Below are 16,990 nucleotides of genomic sequence, written 5' to 3'. Positions count from 1 at the left end.
CCACAAAAAAAACACAAGATCACTACAAAAAGACGCTAAGCAACTACAAAGAGACACAAAAAGACCACCAAGAGACACAAAATGACCCAAAAGACACACATAATAACAACTACAGAGACACAAAATGACAACCATGAGACACAAAACAACTACAGAGACACAGAAAGACCACAAAGAGACACCAAACAACTACAAAGAGACACAAAATGACAACCATGAGACACAAAACAACTACAGAGACACAGAAAGACCACAAAGAGACACCAAACAACTACAAAGAGACACAAAATGACAACCATGAGACACAAAACAACTACAGAGACACAGAAAGACCACAAAGAGACACCAAACAACTACAAAGAGACACAAAATGACCACAAAGAGACACATAACTACAAAGACACACAAATCAACTACAGACACCAAATGGCCACAAAGAGACACAAAATGACTACAAAGAGACACATAACTACAAAGACACACATAACAACTACAGAGACACAGAAAGACCACAAAGCGACACCAAACAACTACAAAGAGACACAAAATGACCACGAAGAGACACAAATCAACTACAGACACCAAATGGCCACAAAGAGACACAAAATGACTACAAAGAGACACATAACTACAACGACACACATAACAACTACAAAGACACACATAACAACTACAAAAAGACACAAAATAACCAGAAAGAGACACAAAACGACTACAATGAGATACAAAATGATCATAAACAAACATAAAATAACTATAACATGGGCAAAACAACTACAACAAGGCATAAAAAAAACACAAAGAGACACAAAACGACTACAATGAGATACAAAATGATCATAAACAAACATAAAATAACTATAACATGGGCAAAACAACTACAAAGAGGCATAAAAAACCCACAAAGAGACAAGAAACGACAACAACAAAATGTGTCTTGCTCCTATGTAGGAGACGTGGTGGGGCCTTTAGCATGTCTGTGCCCACAGGCCCGTTGTCTCATAATCCGCCCATGGTTTTACAGGGGGTTATGTGACGGACTATTTTTTAGCCGGGAGCATTGACTTCCCGGAGTCTTGTCGTCGGGGAGGTTGCCAGGCAACTAACTCTGACTCTCTACAAGAAAGCGAATAATCGTATTTCACAAAATGTCTAATTATTATGTCAAATTATTCCTTTAAATGTGACAGTTATATTGAATAAGGAATGTGTGTCAAACGCTTGCCATCTCAGAGGCTGCCTGTTTGTGCCTGACACACACTGATATGCTTATCCTGGTTGAGTGTTAGTGCTCTGTGGTCAAGAGGGCAGGGCTGGTTGTGGTCGGGTCCACAGTTAGAGGAGGGGTGGGGGGGGTGCAGGAGGCGTGGAGAGGTGGTGGGGTCTGCGGTTGTGGCCTGGGATTGATGACTCTGTTATAGGTCGTGGAGAGAAAGCCCACCCGCGTGCCACAGCCCCCCAACATCAAACATGCCGTATTATGTTGATCTATGGAGATGGCTGGGCAGCACTTTCAACTGAGTCAGGCCAGGTCCATCAAAGGATTTATCTCTTCACAAGATTAAAGGGGGCCAAGGCGTCTGCTAAACAAAGGCTAACTCTGAGGGTCAGCCCAGGTCCTGAACTGGGAGATTTACACTGAGACAACCTTCAGATCATAGTAAGACCAAGAAGAAGACATTGCAGGCTCTGTGACGTCTGCCTTAAATCTGACAGCTTGTAAATTTAGTCAGCAGTTAGCTATAGCTGATATCATGATTGATAGATTATCCATATGATTTTTGTTGTAGATGTCTCCATGTGTATAGATTGTAATCAGCAGTATCATCCGATGCTATAAACACATTAGCACACACTTTCAGTCCGACCGTGAGGCAGGCAGAGTTAAAGTTATTCAAAACCTCCTTTATATTTCTGACATTTTCCTGGCATCGTTCAGGATTCCACAGTTGTGACGAAATCACTTTTTGGGAACATTAGGTCAGTTATTTTTTTTCACATTTCCTTTTAAATAGTAAAACGGGATCTATAGTTGGTCTTGTGCGTGAAAATCTGAACCGCTTTTGTGCAAATTCATGTCACATCCAGTGACTTGTTCCTGTTGCTTTGACCTTTGCACTCCTCCCTATTAGTCACTTTGTGATGGTTTTAGTCGAGGAATGTAGGCCTGTTTCACTGGTGCACTTATTGTAAGATGCAACTAAATGCCAAACACAAACATAAATTCATAGAGTACAATGTGAACATTAATGTTTAACTATTTTACTGTTAATGCGCTTCCTCATGTTTCTTTTGTTCTTCAGCAGTTTGCAGACGCAGACATGAAAAACAATTTGTTCACAACTTCTTCTTTTTTTCTTTTTTTTTTGCAAGAATTTCCTTCTTTTGTTTTTGTTTTAGACTACTTTGCTCCTTTTAAGAGTATTAGCCAGTGTTTTTGGTAACATACTTTGCTGTTTTCGTTCTGTCTCACAATGAAAACACTCATTTATATTCATTTGGAATTGAGTGGGTGAGAGACATAAAGTGGACTGTCTGGCGGCGAGATACGATCGGACGACGTGGGCTCGCGCACATGAACATGGAGGTTTTAAACAGGGCTCGAACTTGGGCAAGAAAGCCTTAAATCAGGGTAAAAAACATTTGCAGGAATGCACCTTCACATACCTCGCAACTCGTTTCACATGGGAATATTTGTCTCACTTATAAAAGCTGTGGCGGAGAGTGTTGGGTGATGTTAATGGAGGGGTGAGATGAAGGGAAGAAAAGACTTTTAGTTGAAGTCTTCTCTTCTTCTAAAGCAGTCAATCCATAAAGTAGAAGAGAAATGTGACCCGTGCTGACTTTTTTACACCTCCTCATTAATAAAGCTACTACGCTGTTTTGATTGGCAGCCTGCTGGCCATTGTCTAGTTCACGGATAGCACACTGAAACTAGACTGCAGTTGAGTTTGTTGCTATGCGCTAAAAACAGCAATACAAAACTGAATTCATTTCTGCAAATTCTGAAATGCATTTATGCAATGAGCAAATATCTTTATCCTTTGAGTGTTTGTGTGTGTGTGTGTGTGTGTGTGTGTGTGTGTGTGTGTGTGTGTGTGTGTGTGTGTGTGTGTGTGTGTGTGCGTGTGCGTGTGCGTGTGCGTGTGCGTGTGTGTGCGTGGGTGTGTGTGTGTGTGTGTGTGTGTGTGTGGGTGTGTGTGTGTGTGTGTGTGTGTGTGTTGGCCTATCTGTGTATGCACATATCAGTATAAAGCACAGTGTTGCTACGTGCCTCACCACCAAGCCTCGCCCATAGTAGGAGGAGAGTACAGGGCAGGGTCAACACTGTGTGAGCCAGAAGAAACGCTGTGCCTGGCACCACCACACACTCACACTCACACACAAACACACACACACACACACACACGCTAGACAGGCAACCTTGGGAATCACAGCCAAAGCAGAACAGAATGTACATTAAGGAGGTCGACGCTCCTCCGCTCTTCTCCTTTTTTCTCTCCCTGCAACCTCCATCCTAACTAGAACTGAGGTGCAAATGGGAGGGTAAACTCAGCTCTTCCTCATTTACGTTACTTCCTATTTGTTTCACAATTCTGTCAGTGAAATCAGAGACAATTTGCCGCCACCGGCTCCGTTTTACTGTGATGTTTACGCCTTAACATCAAGAGCGTTTAAAGGTTGAAGAGCAGTACGCCATAATCAGGCCCTCGCCCTGCTGCTCCCTTCCTCCTTCAGTCACTGTCAGACAGTTTTAGCGTTGGAGGTCACATGGCTAAACTTTGCCTTGTAAACACCCATCGCACGGTTTTACCTTTGTGTTAAATGTCCTGCTTTAACAGTGCACCCAATGAGTAGCAGATGAGGGGAGTTGTGTGCATATAAGGTTTATAGGTGTGCATGTGTCAGCGTCGGGCGTTCTGTCATGTAGGACTTGGAGGATCTATTGCAGGGCCTGGGACTTTAGAATTAGTATGAGGGGGGGGAATAGTGCTCTGTTTTACAGGCAAAATGTGAAGCGTTGCCCTTAAAGCTAACTGACCCAAAGACCACAGAAGAAACCGTTTTAGTTTTTTTAAAATCTAGGCACTACTAATGATTTAAACTGTAAAATACACACAAAAAAAAAATTTCTGAGAAGTTTATTCAAGTAATTTATTCAGCTGTTGTTGCTGCATTAAATGATAATTTTGGTTTACACAACTTGGGTCTTACCTCTGTAGTTTTGGCCTTTATTCCTATTACCATCATTCCTATTGGTAATAATAGCGTTGAACTTAACAAAATAATTTTGAGATCCGGAAACACCGGTATTGTTAAAAGAAGCCACACTGGGAAAGGAACACGAGCATACAGGTTTTGAAAGGTGCAGTGTGTAGGATATAGCGCCATCTAATGGTGAGGCTGTAGATTGCAACCAACTGAAGCTTTTCCTGTGTGCGAAGCGTGTTGGAGAACTATGGTGGCAGATGTGAAAACGTGAAAATGCGAATAACATGCCCTGTGAAGAGGACCTGCTCTGTATGTAGATATAAACGGCTCATTCTATGGTAATGAAAACACAGTTTCAGATGATTATACAATAAAGAAAACATACTTATTAATATTATATTCCTTTTCTGCCAATAAATCCCCCCTAAATGCTATAAACTGTTCCTTTAAGAGGATCAACTACGTATATATTGTTCTGAGCTCACAATTTAAGTCCAACGTTCAGCGCCAAGTGCAAGTCTAACTTTCATGTAAGGGACCAGAGTTTGCATCCGGTGCCGTAACCACCACCATCTTTCCCCAACTTTAACCAGTTTCCATGCAGATGTTGCATATAATGCTCTATTTGGCAGCATCGTCTAATATCACCGTTCTTGTCTGGCAATACGATTGGGATTTAAACCAAAACCCCATGGGGAGAAAATAAAGGTTACATTATTATGCAAATTGTCCATTGTAAACATCCATCACAGTTTACAGACAGACAGACAGACTCTGTCGTTCAACTTTGACCTAACATACTTGCTGTAGTTTTGCAAGCACATAGTTTTCCTGTGCAAGGACAGATTACTACACAACATTTTGAGTGTGCTCATTTTCAGTTTTCCCTCTAAATAAAGTAATCTCACTAATCTGTTGGTTTGTGTAGTACCTATATGCCACGACAGACTTTGTTGTTGCAATGTCACCATGTTCCCATGATCTCAGTAATTATTTTGTTGAGTACAATGTTATCAATTCCAATAGATATGAGGGCCAAAATTACAAAAAGGTGTAATAACCTCAATTTTATCCTTTAAAGGACCAATGTATAAAAACTAGGGGGAATCTATTGGTAGAAATGGAATGTAATATTAATAAGTATGTTTTCTTTAGTGTATGTTGCATGCACCACCATGTTTCTACAGTATCCCAGAACGGACAAACCAAACACTGTAAACTTTTCCTGCTTGGGTCGGAGTTGTTAACGTTACATGCCCCCGTCGCCGCTGCTCTCTCTCTCGCTTCACCACTCACTTCCCGTGTACACACACACACACACACACACACACACACACACACACACACACACACACACACACACACACTCAGCACTGGCTCTGCTCCAAATGACTACTCTTACAACAACTGGCTTTAGAGAGGGCCATTCGCGTTTTCGCTCTCCAACATGCTTGGCACGCGGGAGAGCCTTCAGTTGGTTGCAATCTCCTCACCTCCCCGCTAGATACCGCCAGATCCTACACACTGGACCTTTAAAATGTAAATGATGGTGTGTCCTGGTGGTTAAGACGTATAACATATAACTGCAACGTCCCTGGTTTGATTCTACTGAGGGAACCTTGTTACATGTCACACCCCTCTTTCCCCTGTAAACTATCAAATAAAGACACAAATGTGAAAAGAACGATTCAAAAAAGCAAATGATGTGTTACTGACATTATAAAAGTGTTTCCAAGTACACAATCTGAAGTCCTGTCTCCACTGCGAGCTCACCACCTCGTCCCAACAGCTTCCTGTTATGGATCCCTGTTGCTGTTGATGAGAAAGGGTTGAGGGAGAGAAGAGAAAACACAAGCAGCAGATTTCAGGCATTCTACAACGCATTAGGTCATGAGAATTGGATCGCGTGCTGTTTAAATGATGAAATGGCTCACCAAAGGGACCTCGATTGAGGTCCACACGATTGGTCACCAAGAGGTCATCTTCTCCGTCCGAGAGAAGAGAAGGAATGATAAATACGCTCAGTTCCACATACACATTATTAAATTTATGTGCCCTTTTTTCCCCCTCCACAACAGTAAATGAAGTTGTTCTCGAGGGCTGTTTAGGTTTGAACATGAGCTTTGTCTTCGTGTGGGAATTTGAATGTGACAGACACGCAGAGAACGACGAGGGCCAGAGAACGGAGAGGTCGTAGCCAGACATCGGAGCTATTTTTGTTTGTAGAAATTCAGAAGTGGTCCTGTTACCCTGGAGGCAGCTCGTGTTTTCCATATAGCTCAGCGACTTGGCAGGCCTCTACAGGGGCAGTTTCACATTGAGCCCCCTCCAGTCCCTCCCTGCCTCTAGCTCCTCTCTCCCCCCTGCATCTCCCCCCACCCCTTCTCCCTTCCTCCCTCTATCCTCCCACCATACTCCTCTCACCCCCAGCAGGAAAACGCTCGTGGCCCGCTATGGAGACAGCCTGACTGCGCAGGCGGCCCGGCAGATGCACTGGAGATAAGTTTGTGTGCGTAAGCTGGGCCGCGACCCTTGGCGGCAGGACATTGACCAGATCCTGTCAGTGAGAGGGCAAGAGCCGGCCTCGCACCTCTTCTGCTCATTTGCTTCTACGCTGCCCCCTCCCCCCCTCCGCCCTCCCCATCCTACTGTCTCCATGCCTGGCTTCCCCAGCAGCCCACTAAGGGCCAGAGGGGAGGACAGGCCCCCTGGAGCCAAGACTTTCCTCTGGGATCCCAGACTCTGGTCTCCCGACACCTCCTGTATGCACAGTAGAGGTGCCACAAACACACAGTCAAAACTCCACCGAGCATACAATAGGTCCCCAAGATAACTTTCCCTGTCCCACGAAAAGATAATGGATAGTCGTGCGTGGCAGGCTTTGCGACAGAGACGCCGAACCACTTACGAAAACACCATCCTTTATGCTACATCAGCACTTTTTGGTTTCTTTTGTCTGTGAAATGTTTTTTGGAGGAAACACCTAGGCTGGAAACGTGAATGATTTGTCATGTGAAAGTGTAGCTGGTGGCACCGAGTGGTGACTATAAGAGAAAGCTGCTCAGGTTTTTGTATAGTCAGGGTTTTTTCCCAGCAGGGGTAGTATACAACAGGATTTCTTCTCGTCTTGAGTCGTTAATTCAGAGTCAGTGGCGCTGAGAGGAAAGTTACCCTGACAAAAAGACACCATTAGATCATAAAGTACAGGCTGAATAACAAGGACGGTTGTCTCTATATACTATACAGTGCCTTGCCTCCGACATCCCAGTATGCCAAGCTGTGCCAATGACTTCCTGACTCCGTCTAAGTGCCTGGCCCTGAAGGACCACGGGCTGAGATGAAAGAACTGGCACGACTTGAAATGTCATGGGGAAGTATTGGCAATTTGGCTGCTTTGAAGTAGAGATAATTGAGCATTCACTTGTTTTTATCTCCTCCTGAGACTATATTTAAACCAGTGTGCACTGGCCAGTGTCATGTAGATCTCACCAGCAAACCAGTGGCCAGATCTCTGTAAACACAGATCATGTATACGTATATACTTTAAAGGGCCATACCAGCTCTGCATGTTTCAACCCAACACAAATCACTTGACATCACAACTAATCATTTTGCTAACAATCATGATAATATACTGTTTCTCCAGTGCAGATATTCACTGTTTTCTATTTCTGTACTTGAGAGGCACTTCAATGTAGATGTCCCAAAAACAATGTGCGCTTAAACAGCTCATGCAGTGATATTAACAAAAGACTTGATGTTCACTATAATGGATTACACAACATGATCAAGCAAGAGTCTGCTAATTGATAGCACTATAATACAAAATACACACAAAAACTGTACATCATGCATTTGAAAATAGTAAATATAAATGTAAAGAATACATAGTTTGTAGTTTAGAAGCTAAAACTTACTGTAGTTAGTGTTTAGTTTGAATTAACAAGTGTTAACATACTAAGACGCTAAACTAAGATGTGTTAGCATTTAGCTCAAAGCACCACTATGCCCAAGTACAGCCTCACAGAGGACTTACATTCATCAGGTGTCAGAAACCCGACTCAAAATAAATGCTAATGTTGCTCCGTATATGTGCTGGATGTGTGAGACGTTCAGCATATCAACTTTATAAGGTGAGAATATGTCAGTGTTGTGTTTACAGCTTGATGTGCTGCCCCCAAGTGGCCAAAAATGATAAACTAATGCAGGTTTAACTTAAAAGAGGCTTTATGTTTAAAGGTGTAGTGTGTAGGATTTGGCAGCATCTAGCAGGGAGGTTGCAGATTGCAACCAACTGAAACTTCTCCTGTGTGCGCATAGAAGAACTACGGTGGCCAAGGGCCTTCGAAAGAAGGTTTTTTTTCACCGGCGTTGGTTTGTTTGTCTGTCTGTCTGTCTGCCTGTCTGTCTGTCTGTCTGTCTGTCTGTCTGTTAGCAGGATTACTCCAAAAGTTCGCGGTGGATTTGAATGACATTTTTTGTAGGGGTGGGGTGTGGCACAATGAACAATCCATTACATTTTGGTGGCGATCCGGATCTGAATCCGGATTCAGGAATTTTATATGAATTCCGATCAGCCTGAGCATTAAGACCACAGGGTATAACACATGCGCAGTGTAACTGATGATGCATGACCCCGCCTTCTTCCTCCTTCCGAGAGCAGAGAGATACATGTGTGGATGTGTGGCGAGAATCCGAGGTACGGCGGGAGCTGCTGGCGGTCCGCGGTGAGAAAGAAAAAAGCAGTAGATGATGGGAGGAGAGACAACGTAGTGTAACGTTATACAGACATAACAAGGCTGCTGAATGAGAGAGGCATCCGCCGACACGTTACATGGAAACACACCGTGTTAATAACAAGCCGGCCACCTCACGGTACTGCCAGCTGTGAGCTGTGATCTGTTTTTAACGTCACGCACCTTGGCGAGGTATTCTAGTTAATATTATATTCCATTTCTGCCATGGATCCCTCTAAATGCTACACACTGGTCCTTTAAGGTTTGCAACTTTCTGATTCAACTGGTAATAATGCAGAAAACAAGAGAAATCACAATTTGTTTCCCATTCTATTGACATTTAAAATGTGCAGAGGCGTTCATATGTCCCTGTCTGTTACAGTGACTAAAGGCGCCTGTATGCTGGAAGGAACCCTAAATCCATACCTCCTTCTGTCCTGAATCATAACCCACCACTAGAATTCATCTCTCACCAGACAAGCGACTCCTCCACACAGAGCAATAAGAAGCTGAACCCAGCTACTCATAGCTGGGAGGTTAAACCTAGTTTGTCATCAGATTCCAGTGGGAGGGAAGGATGAAGACGTTGTGAAAAGAGCAGCCAGGCCCGTTCACAGGCAGGATCTGACTCTTGCCGACACCTCTTCTCGGAAATCTCATCAGAAATTCCCTTTGAAACTAGAGGCTTCATGTCTCTCAACACTTTTACTCCTCTCGTAGTTTTTCAAGAAAAATTTACAGCGTGGCAACTCAAAAGCATCATCTGTCTTATATCAAAACTTAAAATAAAGTTGATTCTAGTTTAAGGTAGGTGGTTCAACCTATTTCACATTACAACATCATCACCCACAAAGCACAGAAAACAGACCCTTCTTGCTCACACATGACAAAGTTCAAAAACTGCGTCATTTCCAGACATTAATGAGAATTGTTACAGAACAAAACAGATGGTTTACACAAGCCAGATGGGATTCATTTAAATCTGTGCAACACACTGACATCAAGAAAAGCTCCCAGACAGCTAAAGGTAGGTTGTAGGTGTAGACTCAGAGATGCACCTATCCACCACCAGCTGATAAATGACATCCAACAAGCAAGGGATTAAAGGAGTAGCTCACCAACCAAAAAGTTAACTGTTGACTCTGGTGTCAGTCAAAACCTTAAACTGCATATAAAGATGGGCGACATGACAGCTCCCCTATAGTGAAGCCAAAACATCTTGATCGCCCCCCTGGTGGCTGGCTGCAGTACAGGTCATAGATCCCGCCCCCTCCATGTTAGCGGATGGGACATTAGCCAAACTAAAAAGTCAAAGTACACGTCAAATAAAATTTTCCTAAAGATGGCTTCTGTCATTTTAGGTAGTTCTTATCACGCTGATGTATGTTCAAGTGTTCATTTTTCTGATAAGTTTGGTTTTAATTAGTTATTTGATGCTATAAAAAGGGGTTGAGACGTCATGATTGACAGCTGCTCTGAGTGAAGTAGTCGTGGAGCCGGAGGCTCGGGAATTGTACGAGAGAGGAGATGTAACTTCAACTTTCCATAACCGTCACGAGTCTTTGTAATATAACGTGTCAATTTGATCATAAATGTAGTTATAGAGATATTATGTTTAGTTGTTGTGTCTTTCTGGCCAAACGGCTACTGTGATGCTAACGTAGCAGCTAGGTGGCTCACGCTAACAAGCTGCGGCCATGCTCGGTTTGTGATTGGCTCAGGTGGGTGTGTGGGCGTGACCTAGATACCGCTGCTCCAGCCCCCCCGATCACCACTGCGCAGACTCTGGCACCAAATGACGTCAAAATCTCAAGATGGCAGCTCCTGTATCCGGGATATTTGGCTTCACTTTTGTTCAGTGGGAGGAAGTGGAGATGCGTCGTTCATCTATATATACAGTCTGTGTACATATAGTGAAGTTTGTCAATATAGCTGCATGTTATGCCAAGATCAGATGACATAAAATCTGTCTGAAAATGGCGCGACCTACAGACGTGGAGCGTTGGGAACAAATGAGGGTCAGACGTCACAGTTGTTTATTTTATCCCATGAAGTATGTCATACTGGAAAGAAAACTATATTTTACATAAACATTTTTAAAGTGACTACACATATGACTCAAGTTTGCAAAAGTTACATTTTTGTCGAGTCATTTCTTTAAAAAACATCACCCTCACACCCACTGCACGTCAGTGAGAAATAGTTATTGAAGGTCGTGGAGGCACATTACTGTAAGAGGACTGTGGGAGGGAAAAATTCAGTGACGCTGCTCATCAGGTGTTGTGGTCTAAAAGAATAATGTAATGGCAGACATAATGTGTGCGGAAAAACTCCCTGCTGTCCCCTAACAGTATGAATTTCCTGTTGCATTGCACAACTTGTGAGAGGCTGTGGTCCAAGGTAAACATTGTCATAACATGATTCACCCTCAAATTATGAAGCGCACTGGCGGTATTTTGACTAAAAACGATGGCTTCATCGTCAGCGTGCTGCTGTCACAGTAACACTGTGTGAAGGTTGTGTTTTTTTTTCTTAATGTCATTATGGGAATGTAGTATTTACAGTCTGATGTCAGGGTCAAGACATGTATAATATAAAGTTTGTACTTTACTTGAGTATTTCCATTTGTATTATTACTTTTTACTTTGACATACTTTTCAGGGGAAAATATTCTATTTTTTACTCAACATTTATCTGATGGCTATACATACTTTACAGATAAAGATTTTACCTGCAAAGCATCTGATTATCTTATGAAATATGATGCATCGTTATAGATTTAATTAAATTACCATACCACCAGTATGTGTGTGTTAATATAACATTCCTTCCAAAGCACTCTAAGCAGCTATTGATTCAGGACAGAAATCCATAAGCAACTTTTGAAACTTGCTTAACTTGTGTAATCTATCACAGTGTACATCACATATATTAGTTACATCAGTGGTTCTCAAACAGGGGAGAACATTTTCCAAGGACCCTTTCATAATCGTAACACCAATTAAGCATATACGCTTACTAATCTTTGTACTCTTGTAAAACTTTTCATCCTAAATATGTCAGACCTGTTTGATAGTGACAAACAGAAACACATTTAATTTTGAATCATGAATCATGAAGACACATGACGCATTTTTATCTCCCGTCACTGTTATTAACGCAGAGTTGATGTAACATAATTCAGGTGGTAAATGTCAAGAGTCTGCTGATAAAATTTTACTCTACACAGAAATGAATGGATTGCATTAAAGCTGCAGTAGGTTGGAGCAAATATGATTCAAAATAAGTTATTTTTATAAAACAGTCCTGACAGTAGTGCATGAGACTGGTAATCTGAGCCGTCTATGGCTGTCTATCACTCGCAAACTCTGATGAAACGGTCAAACTAGGCAGCGCTGATCAAATATGAATCAATATTCTGTTACTGTTATGTCTATTTCTCACCTCAACTCTTGTAGTGGACTGTTTAGATGTAAAATGAGAAAGCTTGTGACCCGGCAGCCATGTTGAGAACAGCTGAGGAAATACAAAGCACCGCCCACCAGCCGGAGCACAGCCAATAGGAACGCTCAATAGGAACGCTCAATAGAAACGCTCTCTCTAAAAATGACCTCTGATTGGCCAAAGTCTCCCGACATGGGCTAGATTCTTTAAAGACTGGTAACAGAGCCATGAGGAGGTGCAAAAGTCTAGTTTTCTCTCAGAGCACTTGAATTACAATATGCTGAAAGGTTATTATGGAATTTTTGCCCAATAATGTCAAAAACTTTCTGCCTACTGAAGCTTTAAAACCAAACATTTTAACATGTGGCATGAGCTAAAACCTGACAAAAATAAACAAACACGAGTGTCGTTCTTTAATATAAATCTGAATTAGCTCCACTTCAAGCTGTTTCAACATAAAATGTATTTAATTCTGAATGCAAGAATTATACTTAATGGAGTGTTTTCACGTTAAGGCGTTGCTTTACTTAAGTTAAGGATCAGAGTCCTTCTACCACTGCTGGTGGTCTGCAGAGCTCAGATTAGCTATGAATCTTCTTTAGTCCATTCTGGGGAAACACACTCACTGTCCATTCATTGTGTGTTGCAGATATCGCCCCGAGAGATGATATCTACTGTTTTAGTTTGGTTTGTTTTCTGCCGTCACAAAAATTAATGGCGCTTTTTATGAGAAATTGTTACGCCATAACTCATGTACTTCACTTTCAATTAACGTGTGAATGACCATGTTCTTGAGGGAGTGTCTTGTTACAATTAACGTTTAAACAACACCATTCCTGAGCACGGTGCTCAACGATCCAGGGAATATGTTTTCTGTTCTTACGAGCTCGTCTGTCAGCACAAGCAAGTTTCTGCAGCAAAGCTAAAAGATTGAATGAATATCATAAACATGTTGGGTTACTTCCCAGATTAGAAGATCAATGATGTTGAAGTTTGTTTTTTCCCCCAAACTCTTCCGAGACTGAGAGAGGAACATTAGTGTGACAGATGTGACATATTTGTGGTGGTTATTTCACTGAAAGACATCTTTGTTTAGTTTGGATAAAAGGTTACCATAAATGGTTGATAACATCAAAACATGTTAAACTATGAGGCACCACAACTTTGCAGCTTCGACACAAACCACAGCTCATGTATGTTTTGAAATATTGAATAAAGTATTACTTTCATTCAGGCTGTGAGCTTGTGATTGTAACTATTTTTATGTGTTTTTGTGTGTGATTTATAGGTTTTATTGCATTTTTTTATGATTTCAAAAATCTGATCATTAATGCAAAATCGTTACTGAAATGCAGCTATATGAAACAGCTATCTCAACAGATTCCTTGGCATCAGTTTTTGGTCGCAGTACACTCATGCTTAACTACCACTCGGCTTAAAATTACTACAAATTTGTAACTGGACGTTGTGAACACGGGACACGAACAAACAGCTGATTGTAAAGTGAAAATGAAACTTAACGCACGGAACACGAACAGCAGTCTCCTGGATGAAAGCCCTGTGTTTGTTGGACCCATCCACTGCTATAGGGTGACAAAGCGTCGGAATTTGACCCCCTGGGAAAGACAACGCGGTATAAATGAGTACACATGCTTTAAAATTCATGGCTTAGGTCGAAGAAAAGAGAAAAAGGAAGTTAGAGAGAAGGAGCAGAGAAAATAGTGTATGCAAAAAACATAAGAACTGCCAAAAATCACCTTGAATGCACCTTTAAGGCCAGCTACTGTACATTTATATGAGGCAATTCTTGCAGCTGTAATGATGCCAACCACCATTAAAGGGTGGGTCCATCTGCTTTCTTTTTTTTTTTTTCTTCTTTTTTTCAAACAGGCGCTAACAGAAGCTAATCAATAAGGCTATCAATAATGCGAACGCTAGCACTAGCTGAGTCAAAGTTAGCTGTGCGAAGTTTGGACAGAGCTGAAATGGTTAGTGGGGATTGTATGTATACCTCCACGTTCTGTGGGGCAAAATTATTATTTTTGTGAATGTAGTCTGGTGGCTTCGAAGAAAGCGATAAAACAGTTTCAGTTCCCAGTTGGAAAGGGCCGGTTGACGGTGAGGTAAAGTGGCTGTGGATGGGAGCAGCAGAAAAACTTATTCTAGCCACCTGAAAAAATCAATATCCGTTTGAGTATACGTTATATTTAGAATATTTTCACTGCTTTAACTCGCCATCAGACAGACCTTTCTGACAGGGAACTGAAGCCGTTATATCGCTGTCTTCAAAGCCACCAGACCAGACTCCATTCACAAAAACAGTCATTTTACCTTGCAGAACACGGGAGTTACTGGTCTACCGCTGCATCAATCGGTTAGTTTATTGTGCTTTTGTGTGACCTTCGAATCCAAACTAACATGGTGTCCATACAGCAGTACATTGCTTAACTTCTGTGCCGGTACTCCCGTCTGCTTTTCCAAACTGGGAGTGAGCCGACCGCCATCTATGTGACTGTATGTAGCGTTAATACACTGGCTATAAGGATGTATATAGAGTATATGTACAGCGTCATCATACAGAAACCTACATCAGGTCAAGTGGGAAAAACCTTTTTGAAGGTTAAAATTTGAATGTTTGGAACTGAATACATAAGGAACACCACTTGGAAGCTACATAAATGATATAAGAAGCTAAAAAATAATAACAATAATAAAAAACTAGAATGGCACTCGGAGAGCGCAGACCTCCGCTCCCCTCTCCGTTCAGCTTGCGCCATCATCCACGTGTATTTTTTGTTTATGATGAGATCAGCTGTACGTAGCGGAGCATCGTAAAACACTTCATTCAAACTGGACAGAAACAAAATAAAACTCACCAAAAACCGTCGTCGTTACTCTTTCCAACAATCACCAAGTGTGCTTTGGTCGAACTCATCTGTAATTTCACAGAGTTTAATGTGAAAAAACGCCAAATCTACAGTTGTCCCCCCACCCCCCCGCTCTCTCTCTCTGTCTCTCTCTCTGAAGGAAAGAGGCGGGGTCATGCGTCATCAACGCGTCATCAGTTACAATGCGCATGTGATATACCCAGAGGTCTTAATGTTGTGGCTAATGGGATTCCTTAAAAATATTCCTGAATCCGGATCATGATCCGGATCGCCACCAAAATCTAATGGATTGTTCATTGTGCCACACCCCACCCCTCCAAAAAACAACATTCAAATCCATCGCGGGCTTTTGGAGTAATCCTCCAAACGGACAAACCAACAAACCATCAAATCACCGCCGGTGAAAACATAACCTCCCTCCCAGGCCTTCGGCCTTGGCGGAGGTAATAATGGACCCGCCCTTTAAAGACAGTTAGTAATGTAACATATCCTTTGTCTTGCCACTTATTTTAAATCCAACTACAGGAAATTCCAGCTGAAAAGTGAAAACAAGGAAAGAATAAACACAGTCCTGGCAGCCACCAGCCTTTCAGTCAAAAACATCAAGTAGAAAGAAAGTCGACTGACAACAACATCCGCTGACTAAACGTGGAGTAGGTAACATATTGTCCTCTGCTGTTTACCTCACACACTGGCTGCCCTTTAATCTCTAATCCCTCTCTTAACCCTCAGACAACACAGGCCAGCGGACCCATTGTATGGAATTCCACGCCGCTCTCTCAAGGTGTGTGATTAACCCCTACTGTACATAAGAGCAAACAGCACATCAAAGGCAGCCACGCAGGGTGTCTGCAGGTGACGGGTCAGCGGGAGGTGAGGGGTCGGTCACAGGCTGGCAGAGCAGCCAGTCTGAGCGGGGATGAAGAAAACAATCAAAGGAGAAGGCTGGTTGGCTGAGAGGAAGACCAGGGTGAGAGCACTCCTCCACCTCAGCGGAAAAAATCAAACCGTGGCCCTTTAAAACCAAATAGTCCCAACGTGCCTGATGAAAAATGAGCCAACAAACACTGACGCTGCTCATAATGCGGTAAAGTAGACATATTCATCAAAGGATTGGTAATCTGTGAGTCTGAATGATGTTGATCTTGTAAATTATTAGTCTAACTTTCGGAGAAAAAAAAAGTCAGTAACATAATACAGTATACACATTATATGTAAAGTATGTAAACCATATCCAACATCAATATAAATTGCTTGTGATATTAAAATCACAAAACATTTAAGTTATAACACGTGTTTCTGTTCCCATAACTCTCCTGCATGTTTCACACAATTCCAGAAATGGTTTTACTTCTTAGTCTTTGCTTAGTTGTGGTGTCGTCGGCTTACATGTATCTCTGGTGAAAATTTTAAAAAATCCAGTTTACAAGATCTAGAACGTGAAGGATCATTGTGGTTTATTACATTATATTTTTACAGTGGACAAGAGAGTTCAATGTTCTGCAACTTCATATAACATCCGCAAGACAAAACACAAGCAAATTTAGAAACCACTCACCGATTTGATATCAAAATAAGAAATGCCCTACAGAAATACAGAGAGACACTGCATGTTGTAAATACTAGAATTGCTACATCACAATTCAAGTTTCCTGGGGAAATTAAAAACTTAGTCTCCAATTTATGCAGCAGTCATTTGGTGCTTGCAGT

At 42.0% G+C, this 16,990-nt stretch overlaps 1 long non-coding RNA gene across 1 annotated transcript; it reads left to right on the top strand.

Annotated features, from left to right (window-relative positions):
- Positions 1-1,314: 1,314 nt before the first annotated feature.
- LOC141776275 (uncharacterized) lies at positions 1,315-16,650 on the top strand. The gene is made up of 3 exons (XR_012595723.1): positions 1,315-1,660; positions 15,806-15,933; positions 16,013-16,650. It is a non-coding gene; the product is annotated as an uncharacterized LOC141776275 (long non-coding RNA).
- Positions 16,651-16,990: the final 340 nt, after the last annotated feature.

This window comes from Sebastes fasciatus, chromosome 11 (assembly GCF_043250625.1).
Source record: "Sebastes fasciatus isolate fSebFas1 chromosome 11, fSebFas1.pri, whole genome shotgun sequence".
Taxonomy (NCBI): Eukaryota; Metazoa; Chordata; class Actinopteri; order Perciformes; family Sebastidae; genus Sebastes; species Sebastes fasciatus.
This window is presented reverse-complemented; position numbering and strand designations above follow the sequence as displayed.